We start from the raw sequence: 10628 nt of genomic DNA, 5'->3' as shown, positions 1-10628 counted from the left end.
TACTGAACTTACATTTTCAGCTTAAATTGGTGTGCACAATATCCTTCTTGGTTTCTTCCTGTAACCTATACGAATTAATGTGAAAGGTCGCTTCCCGCCCACTTTTTAAAATGGGAATTAATATACTATAGGCGGTCTCGTACCAAATTTTCCCACGCTTTTAAATTAATTTAACTTTCCTTTTTTCAGTTGGCCTCATTTACAGACCGAGTTTTCCTTTCTCTTCATCCCTAGAAAAGACAGCCACTGAGAGTGAGAGTATTGGGTGACTTAACTACTATGTGGCCAGTTCTACATTGCAAGTTACAATACTCTGCGTAAGATTGGTCTAATTATAATTTAATCAAGTAATTATTCAATATTTCCTTGATAAATTTTCAAGGTAACAAGATGTTTAAAATTATTTTCCGTTATTTAAAAGTTTATGAACATATGTTTCCTTTTTTTAGTAATTATTTTTGTACTAGTTTTTCTGCCACTCCTATGTTAGTTTTCTAGGTAGAAACCTGGGTCTTCTCTTTCAAGGGCCTTGAACTGACAAATATACAAAATTGCAATCTGCTTATTAAGGAATAGTTGTTTTGGGACAATAATATAAGGGCAAGTTAACAAATCACTCTTTAAATACAATACATTTTAAATTAGTTATTAACAAGCAGGCAAGCAGTTGTTTTCCTTTGCAAGGATCACAGCAAACATAGTTCTGCCATGTTCTCTTCCTTTTATCTAAACGCTATTTCTCAAACAGATCCTCATATTCTGGAATAAGCAAAATTTAATGTGAGTGTTATGACTTGTTAGGATTTAATAAATATAGCGAGGACTTTCATTCTAACCAAATCCTTCCTGACACAACAGTTCACCTTGAGCAGAGAAAATTGTACAGTTCATTTACAATTTTCTTTGGCTGATTCATGTCCTGGTGCTAGAAAAATTGCTTAAGGAAGTTGGCATTGCTCAAAAGTACTGATGAGAAAAAAATAACTCTTGCAAATTCATGCTTAGAAAGGAACACTGTCTCTTCAGTCCTGACGAGAGGGGAGAGTTCAGTTGGGGGGAGGGGGGATCACTGGCATCCTTCTGAAAGTGCTTATTTTCTGCCAGTTCCTTAGTTTAAATTTAAAAAGCTGCATGGCCCTTGGGTGCATGTTTTTAAAATGGCAAAAGTTCCTCTGAGCAAAAGAGGGAATCTGAGCAGGGGAAAATATTTGCTAAGTTATGAAGAGTATAGACCAAGTGATCTTTTTTTACTATCCATCAGGATTTCTACATGTAGTTAAATAAATTACTCTATTTTATGATATTCTATGTATGTGTAAGAACTGGTTTCTTGATGCTTCCATAAGGCGTTGTTTTATGCAAATGTTTATGGTTAATATTGGCAATACACTTAAATCTCATCAATTTGTTATGTATGATGTTTATTTTAGATTGGGTTAAAGTTTGACTTTGTACTAACTTGGAGAAATGGTTTATTGAATATATAGAGTGCTAATGATGCATATAGTGTTTTCCTAGTGTTGTGTATAGTTTATCTTGCTCCTTTAATCTTTCTTACATCTTAAATTTGACCCCAATCATATTTCTCCCCTTAACTTTAAAAAATTGTGATAAAATACATGTAACTTAAAATATATCCTCTTAGCCATTTTAAAGTATACAGCTAAGTAGTTTTAAATACATTCACCTTATTCTGCAAGTCTTTTCATCTTGCAAAACTGAAACTCTGTATCCATTAAACAACTGCACATTTGTACCCATTCCCCAGCCCCAGCAAACAACACTCTACTTTCTGACTCTATGAATTTGACTACTTTTGGTACCTCATATAAGTGGATGCATACAGTATTTTTCTTTTTATGACTTGCTTATTTCACCTGACATAATGTCCTCAAGCTTCTTCCATGTTATAGCTTAGAATTTCCATCCTTTTTAAGGCCAAATAATATTCCATTGCATGTATGTACCACATTTTGTTTATCCGTTCATCCATTGATGGGCACTTGGGTTCCTGTCACCTTCTGGCTGTCATGAATAATACTGCTGTGAGCATGGGTGTGCAAATAATCTGTTCATGTCTCTGCTTTCAGTTCTTTGGGGCATATACCTAGAAGTAGAATTGCTAGATGGTGTGGTAATTATCTTTTTAATCTTTTTGAGGAAACCCCATACTCTTTTCCTTAGTGGCCATACCATTTTACATTTTGTGCAACAGTGCACAAACTCAGAGTTCCAGTTTCTCTACATCATAGTCAACACTTGTTATTTGCTGGTTTGTTTTCTGGCTTGTATTCATAGTAGCCAATCTAATGCATGTGAAGTGGTATCCCATTGAGGTTTTTGATTTACAGTTTCCTAATGATTAGTGATGTTGAGCATCTTTTCTTATATTTTTGTCTATTTGTATATCTTTAGAGAAATGTTTATTCAAGTCCTTTGCATATTTTTTAATTGGGTTGTGGGTTTTTTGTTGTTGTTGGTTTTTTGTGGGGTTTTTTTTTGCTGTGGAGTTGAGTTCTTAATATATTCTAAATATTGGCCTCTTGTCAGATACATGATTTGCAAATATTTTCTCCCACTCTATAGTTTTCATTCTGTTGATTGTGTCCTAGATGCACAGAAGTTTTTTAATTTTGATGTAGTCTAGTATATCATTTTTTGTTCCTTTTCTCCTTATCTTTCGAATATATTTGCTAATCTTCTGAATATCTTCTACTTTTCTTCTTTAAGTTTCTACTAAATGTCTTATAAACATCATCTACACTTTCTCTATATACTTTCTCACCTTTCACTCCTTAAATCCATGCTTCCTGAAAGCTGTGCCTAGGTGCTGCAGCCTCAGGAACTTGTGGGGCTGCCTGGGGGATATTGCAGATTTTGAAAGGAAACAATGTGATACTTGATGTCTTTCTGACACCACCCAAAATACTAGCTTGAGACAGTTTACTGTTTCAGTATTAGATGGCTCTGCATCCCTTTCCACAATATCATCTCTTTACAAAGCTGTGTTTTCAATGGTTGCTGTGATCAAAGCAACTACAAGGTGAAAATCAGTGCAGAACAGGAAATGACAGTGGCCAGTGTCAGTATAATTCCAATGTTTAAAAAGTTGTATAACAAGTGCATGCTTCCCCTTAGTATATAACTGTGATTATTTAAAAACAGTCAAATATTATTTTTTCTTGAATTACATGTATTACTTTTTTAAGTAGCTACTAAGTTGCTAGTACATAAATACTGATTAAGTTGTTTGGAACTCATTTTTAATAAACTGAACTGTTAAAGTATTTCTTTTGACCTAGGAACAGTATGAAAAAATTACTAACATATAAAAGTCCCCATAAATGGGGAAAGTTTGGGAATTTCTGTCTTACAACCTTTACATGTGGTTTTCTCCACATCGCTCTATTGAAACTATTTTTCTTGAATGTGACTAATGCCTTCCTTCTTAATAGAAAAGTCAATTGTATTTATGCTCAGATGTTTTATGTTTCCTATGACTGCTGCAACAAATTAGCACAAACTGGGTTGCTTAAAACAACAGAAGTTTATTTTCTCATAGTTCTAGAAGCCAGAAGTCCAGAATCAAGGTGTCAGTACCGCTACCATCCCTTCCCAGGTACTAGGGAAGAATCTGTCCTTGCCTTTTCCAGGCTCTAGTGGCTGTTGTCCTTCCTTCATATCCCTCCAGACTGTGCCCTTGTGGTCACATTGCCTCCCCTGCTTCTGCCTTAAATCTCCTCCTGCCTCTCCTCTTAAGGACACTGGTCATTGGATTCAGGACCCACCCAGATAATCCAGAATGTTGCCTTCATTTCAATATCCTTAATTTATTGCATCTGCAAATACCCTTTTTCCAAATAAGGTAACATTCACAGGTTCCAGGGGTTAGGATGTCGACATATCTTTTAGGGGGCTTATCCATTCAACCCACTGCAGATGTCTGAGGCTTTTGGTATTATTTATCATTACCTCTCATTGACATGTTCCTTTTCCTCTTTAATACTCCTGTAAAACTGATCTTCCTTTTCACTTGGCTGGGCCATGGTGCCCAGAGTATCATTGTCAAACATTAGTCTGGTGTTACTGTGAGCATGTTTTAGGATAAGAGTAACATTTAAAGCAGATTGTCCTCCATAATGTGGATGGGCTTCATCATATTATTAGACCAAAACTGACTTCCCCAAAATGAAAAGGGATTCTGCCAGCAACCTGCCTTTGAACTTGAAATGCAACTCTTCCCTGAATCCCTTTGCCTCGTCCTCCAAAAAACATGGTCACATCCTAATCCCTGGAACCTGTGAATGTCACTTTATTTGGAAAAAGGGCTTGTCCCATCAGATTTTGGACTCACCAAGTCTCCAAACTGCATGATCCAATTCCTTAAAATGTATCTTTTCCAACATACATACACATTCTCTTGATTCTGTTTTCCTAGAGAATTGTGACTAATACCCTTTAAGTCCTCCTCTGTCCTCTTTACCTCACTTTGTCAACATATGTAAAAAGTGAATTCATATGTCTTCAGTAAGTTATCCCTACTATAGACTTCACAGTTGCTTTATATGATGCCATCATTTAAAAGTGAACCCTCTTAATCTGCCACTCAGCTACTTCTAGATGTGGGAGGACGTTCCTATTAGACACGTCACTGTCATCAGAAGTAAAGGTAACATGGATCATAATTAAAATGCTCAATTTTGGAAGTGTGAGGTTCATCTCTTCCATATTCAATCTGTACTCAGTAAACCATTCTTGCCAGTTACTTAGCAAAGTTCAGTGAAGCATTAGACAGAATAGGCAATTAATATTCAAGTATTCCACTTACCTAGTCCCTCACTTATGCCTCTTCAGAATCCTCACATCCGATTATTTTCTAAATCTTATACTGTTGACTGGTCTTGCGTTTGAAAGCAAAGCTATCTTGGGTTCCCTTCTTTGTGTCTCATTGCCCTACTCTTCTTACCATACCTTATGTTATGTACTATTTAGCCCTCTATTAATGACTTCACACTCAGTTGTCAAGTTCATTTCCTGAAATGATTTCCTACTGGTCAATCCCATGCATTGCAGAGTCAGCTGCATGCATACTGACTCTGAGTGCCTCCCCACTGCCTGCAGAATGTGGTTCAAGCTCCTCAGCCTGGCACCCACAGTCCTCCTTAGTGTCTTTCCTAATTATGTCCTGTGCACCAGCCAGACTGACACAGCCGTCCTTAAATTGTGCACTGGATTATCCGTGTCATGCTGTTTTTCCTGATCTGGAAGACAGCTCCTCCCTCCCCTCTGTGTACACGCCAGCATTTTTCAACTTTCTGCTTTTCAATGTTTAACTCATTTTTGGAGCCATATCAACTTGCATGAAGCTCTCCCTCAGTCTCAATTATATATGTGAAATCTTGTTTCTTCAAATGCCTATAACATTTTGTCTGTCTCTTCTAGCACCTCTCTTACTCTTCCTTGTAGTCACAGATGTATGTAAACTTATCCTAGTCTTCCTATTCGTCTGTGTAGTCCTTGATATCAGGGACTTCCTCGTGATCTTTTAGGCATCTCACATGTGTTAGTGCTCATTTATTCATTCATTCCTTCATTAGGTACATCGTGTTCTTAAATTGGGGGTATAATCATGATCACAGTGCTTCGTAAACATCTCTGGAATTTAAAAAGTCTTGATGATTTTTATTTCACTTATGGAAATAGATGTTGCTAAGTCACCCTCACTTACCCATGAAACAAAGGTCCTGAACAGTTTTCCAAAAATGCTTTTTCAAGTTATCAAACTGTATGATTCTTTGGTGATTAAAATGATTATATATTCACTCTGTGAAAAAATTATTTGAAAGCAGTTCTAATTAGTTTATGCAAGTAAACTGAATTTCTTTTGAAAAATCTGAATTGTATGATTTTTCTTTAAAAAAACGTAATGGTAATTATTTTTTTGCGTTCACTGTTCAGACAGCTATAAAAATTACATCCTCTCTTATCTTTTTCTTTAAAAAAATAACTGATTTAACAGTGGCACCTTACTTTTGGCCTTATCTACTTATCTATTATTATTTCCTATTATTTAGATGTATGATTTCTCTGCTCTAGCCACAAATACTTTCCCACTTTCACATATCTATTGTATGTTCAATTATTAAACATTCACTAGAACTATCATAATAATAGCACCTTAGATTTGTATGATGGTTCAAGAATATGTATAGACTTATTTGAGCACCAACATAATCCTGTCTGACAGGTTGAATGAAATATTATCAGGCTTATTTTTTTTACTTTCAGAGATTTGGAAATTTGAAAATTGAGAGGGGAGCTCAGCAAGTTTTAAGGACAGGAAAATGTTTGTAAGAGACAGAAACCACTTTAAGGCAATGTGTGCAAGCAACAGGATATATTATAAAGATACAGGAGAATCTCTTGGATCCCAAGGGCCTGGTCTCATCTCTGCTTCTGTCTCTTTCTCTCTCTCTCTCTCTCTCTCTCCCTCTCCCTCTCCCTCTCTCTCTCTCTTTCTTTCTTTCCAGATGGGATCTCTCTGCTTTTTCAGTCAAAATGAAACTGGAAAAGCTGGCATTCATGCTGCCTGTCACCTACCAGACCCAGTAAGCAGAGACAAGGATTGAATCTTTATGGGCACTTCACTCAGATGGCCGATGATCTGAGAAGGCAGTGAGTTTGTGCCCCAACAGACTGTCTTACCTTTCCTTTCAAGCCAGCCTTTTTATGAAAGGGCAGAAGTGTAGGTAAGGGCTTTGGAATTCAGGAACGTGGTTAATCAGATAAAAGCTACAGTCCGGCAATTTCCCTAGGATCCTTTCATCCGCTGATGGTGATTACCTGTGTCCTGGGCTCGGACTGTCTCTCCCTGGAACACCACGGCTGGCATACCATCTTGGTTGCTTATGGTCTCTTCTGGAGCACACAGGTCAATCTCTTGTGGTCTCCTGGAATCTGGGTGGGCTATACCTGCAGTCCCTGAAACAATAGCTTTTTACATGCATAAATTATTAGGCTTCTTAGCTATTACCTTAAAGTTTCCTAACTCCTGAGTCTACTATCAAAAATGGCAAAATATGTCCACTCTCTACTTCCCCAAATGACAGTCGTGATTCTGGCTACATGCAGATATTAAGTAGTTGTTTCTAAGTACACATTCCAAATTCCTAGGAGAGCATATGACTGACCCTGCTTGTCTCAGGTGTCACATCATCCTTGGCCAAGCCGTCTGGTTTACCCAGTACACTCTGCCCTGTGAATGGAAGGCAGTTACCAAAGGAGGGGCGATGCATCCTAGGTTTGGAAAACAGGCTCAGAATTCCTACTTCTTAACAATTTTCGTGGAGCCAGTGCTTAGAACCTAAGTTAGAAATCACAAACTCAAATGTATACAGAGGGCATGTAAATACCATAAATGAATGAAAAAAAAATAAATGAATGAATCTGACAGAGACTGTCACCCAGATGGAACCCAGACTGCATCTAAAGGGAGCTTCTGTTCAACTCCAACTGACTGACACTCCATGGAATCTCAGGTCCACGGTAAACAGCATTCTGATTTTCAAATAGAAGTTGAGATTTTATGTAAAATCTCCATGAAAACAAAAAACCATGGAAAGGGTTTGATTTTTCCTATGAACTGGTAGTTTAGGACTTCTGACTTTGCTCTTCTGTCTGATCAATTGTAGAATAATGACATTTAAACACTTCCTTCCTCTGTAAATTTTTGATGCGGTGAAGAGAACACAATGTGTACACTGTTAACGTGAGCAGTACCTGTGCTGGTGTGTGACCCATGCACACATAAAACTAGAAATCATTCATCTCGCCTCTGAATGTGAAACTTCTGATGGAAGCAAGTCATTTCCTCTTCACTTGCTGAGATCATTATTTATAAAGGGCTACACTATTTGGTTGAGGCTTTTCTGCAAAAAAAAATAATAACCCTGTTTTAGAAGAAAAAGCCATTTAGAAGCTTTATGCCAATACCAATGTCTTATGGTTGTCATGGAAATCAAGTGAGATACAAATTTCCAAAGTTTTTGACACATATTAGTTCCTCAATGTACATTAGGCTTCATATATGCTAGTAAGAATTAAGTCCAAATAATACAGCGTGAAACGAAATAATGTCATTAAAAACAGAACAAGTAAAGTCAGCCTGAATTTCCAAACATCAAAAGCAATGATCAGAAGTTGATTTGTTAAAATATGACTATTAACTGCTATGTTTTCTCGAACATTCCCTTAGAGTTATAAAGCATCAAGTATGAAAATAACTCTTAGTCATAAAAATTGAAATCATTTATTAAATAACTCTTTATATTCATGGAATCATAACTCCCAAACAATCTGTAACAAACACCTGGCCAAATTGCTCACCAGTGCTTGCATGAGTCACCACGGCAACAGAACAATGAGTTTGGATTACAGATTAGTTCAAGGAAATAATATCTTTTTATTATTCTCCCTTGAGTGACATCTGGGCTGAAGTAACCTAAATAAGTGAGGTGCACTTTCAAATAAAAGAAACAGGGAAAATTTTGGTTCAAAAGAGTTGTTGATAATGAGAAAGGTGCATATTGGAATCAAAGTACAGGAAGGCACAAAGCAGCCTGCTTTTTAATGTATTATTTATTGTGGGATTTTCACCCTGGCTTGGAGAAGTTTCTTAGCAACGGCATCTTGAACCTCATTTTCATGATCTCTAATGTCTTCATGTGTGTAGGATGGTTTACACAGCTAATGGGAATATTTAGGATCACTTTGAAAATACAGTGCTCTCTCTCCTCTTGTTTCTCTGTCTTTTCTAGTGATGCTAATTAACACCTAAAAAGCTCCTCTATCCTGTAATTAGCTTGCATAGAAAAGTCTCTCTAATACTGAGACCACCACAGGGACAACCTTTTATGTTATTTAAGTATTCTTTTGTATTCACAATAGAGGCAACTCCGTTGTTTCCATATTAAGAAATTTAGGGCTGGAATCTGCAGTCTGGTTGGAAAGCAGTACAAGGATGACTGTGAAGCCGAGCTTACGTACATAGCAGGAGGTTGTGTGTGTGTGTGTGTGTGTGAGAGAGAGAGAGAGAGAGAGAGAGAGATGGAGAGAAAGAGAAATAAATTTGAGGAAACCATTGGTATCAAATAATTGGGGGTAGGGCTGGAAATGAGCAAGATTGTGGGAGAGTTAAAGCCCCTTCACCCTGATCCTAAACTACCCTTTGGAGATGCCTGACAACTAGTCTAATGGTTGGGATCCAAATTGAATTAACCTTTTATTAAATACTGCTACATAACAAAAACTTTATCCCAACACTTTGATGTGTCTATTACATTTCTTGGGGGTAGGCTAGATTACTTCGGTGACCTCTATTTAGGGACTTGTCAACAAGGCAATTAATTTTTAAAGTTTATATGTTAATGATGGGAATAGTAGTATAAGAATCCCACAAAAGGAATTGTTCAACTTCATTGAAATTATATGGAATTATAATGTATTTTTAATCCTTGAAAAAAAGCATTTGGTAAGACCTACAGGTATTACACAATATACTTATTCCTTAGCAAGAAAACTCAGATTTTATTTGATGTGGTGAGGTGCCCAGATAAAAGTTTGCATTTCTATCTCCCTCGCAGCTAGGTGTGGCCATGTGATTAAGTTCTGGCCAATGAGATAGAAAAGTGTTGGGTGAGTCTTTTTAAAAGTCTCTTTTAAACAAGGCTTCATAGCTGGTGAGGACCCTGTTTTATTTTCCAACTCCTCCTCTTTCCTACTGGAATGAAAATGTGTTGACTGAGTTTCTGCTGCTGTCTTAGCACTGAGGCGACCTTAGACCTGAAGCGGCAGTTAGGTGGTGGAAAAGGAAGACACAAAGGAACCCGGGCCCGTGCTGGCTGTGTCTCTCCCACATCAGACCTGGCACGCCTACCTCTGCACTTCCTTTACATGTGTGAAAAATAACTTCTGTCCTATTTAAACCACTCTTATTTCCAGCCTGTTACTACCAGCCAAATATATTCCATAAGTGAGACATTTCGCTTCCACAAAACTGTTAGGTATAAATATGTCTCATTGTGCAGTTCTTCAGTTCATAGAGAAAGAACTTGGATAGCAGGTTTGTAAAATGAGACCTGTGTTATCCAAATCCATTTGGTTTCTGGATTTGGATGGCAATCAGAATTTAGGCAGCATGGGCCACATATAGTTTTATAGGTGAAATTACAGCTCGCTGATATTCTATAGTCCCTGCATACAGCAAGATAGGCAGTGGCAATTTTTTTTATAACTTCGCTAAATAAGAGAAGCAAATCATCCCACACCTAAAAATATTCCTTCGTACAAAGGGAGATAAATGTGTGTACTTTATCTGACTTAGAAATATTGTAGATCTTTCAAAATATGTATATATTCCTTTATTCTTTAAAATAATTGTAAAGTTTAATGAGATTCACTTCTCTAGTCATTGAAACATTTTAAGACATAATTTTAAAATTTCAACATTTTCCTAAATATTGACTCAATCCAATGTTATATAGGAATTCCAAAATCTTCACCACCTTAAAAAACATGCAGGAGTCTACTTGATGACTAGCTTAGCCAAATAGTATCATGAACAGACATCA

Source organism: Phyllostomus discolor, chromosome 2 (genome assembly GCF_004126475.2).
Source record: "Phyllostomus discolor isolate MPI-MPIP mPhyDis1 chromosome 2, mPhyDis1.pri.v3, whole genome shotgun sequence".
NCBI lineage: Eukaryota > Metazoa > Chordata > Mammalia > Chiroptera > Phyllostomidae > Phyllostomus > Phyllostomus discolor.
Note: the sequence above shows the minus strand (reverse complement) of the source record.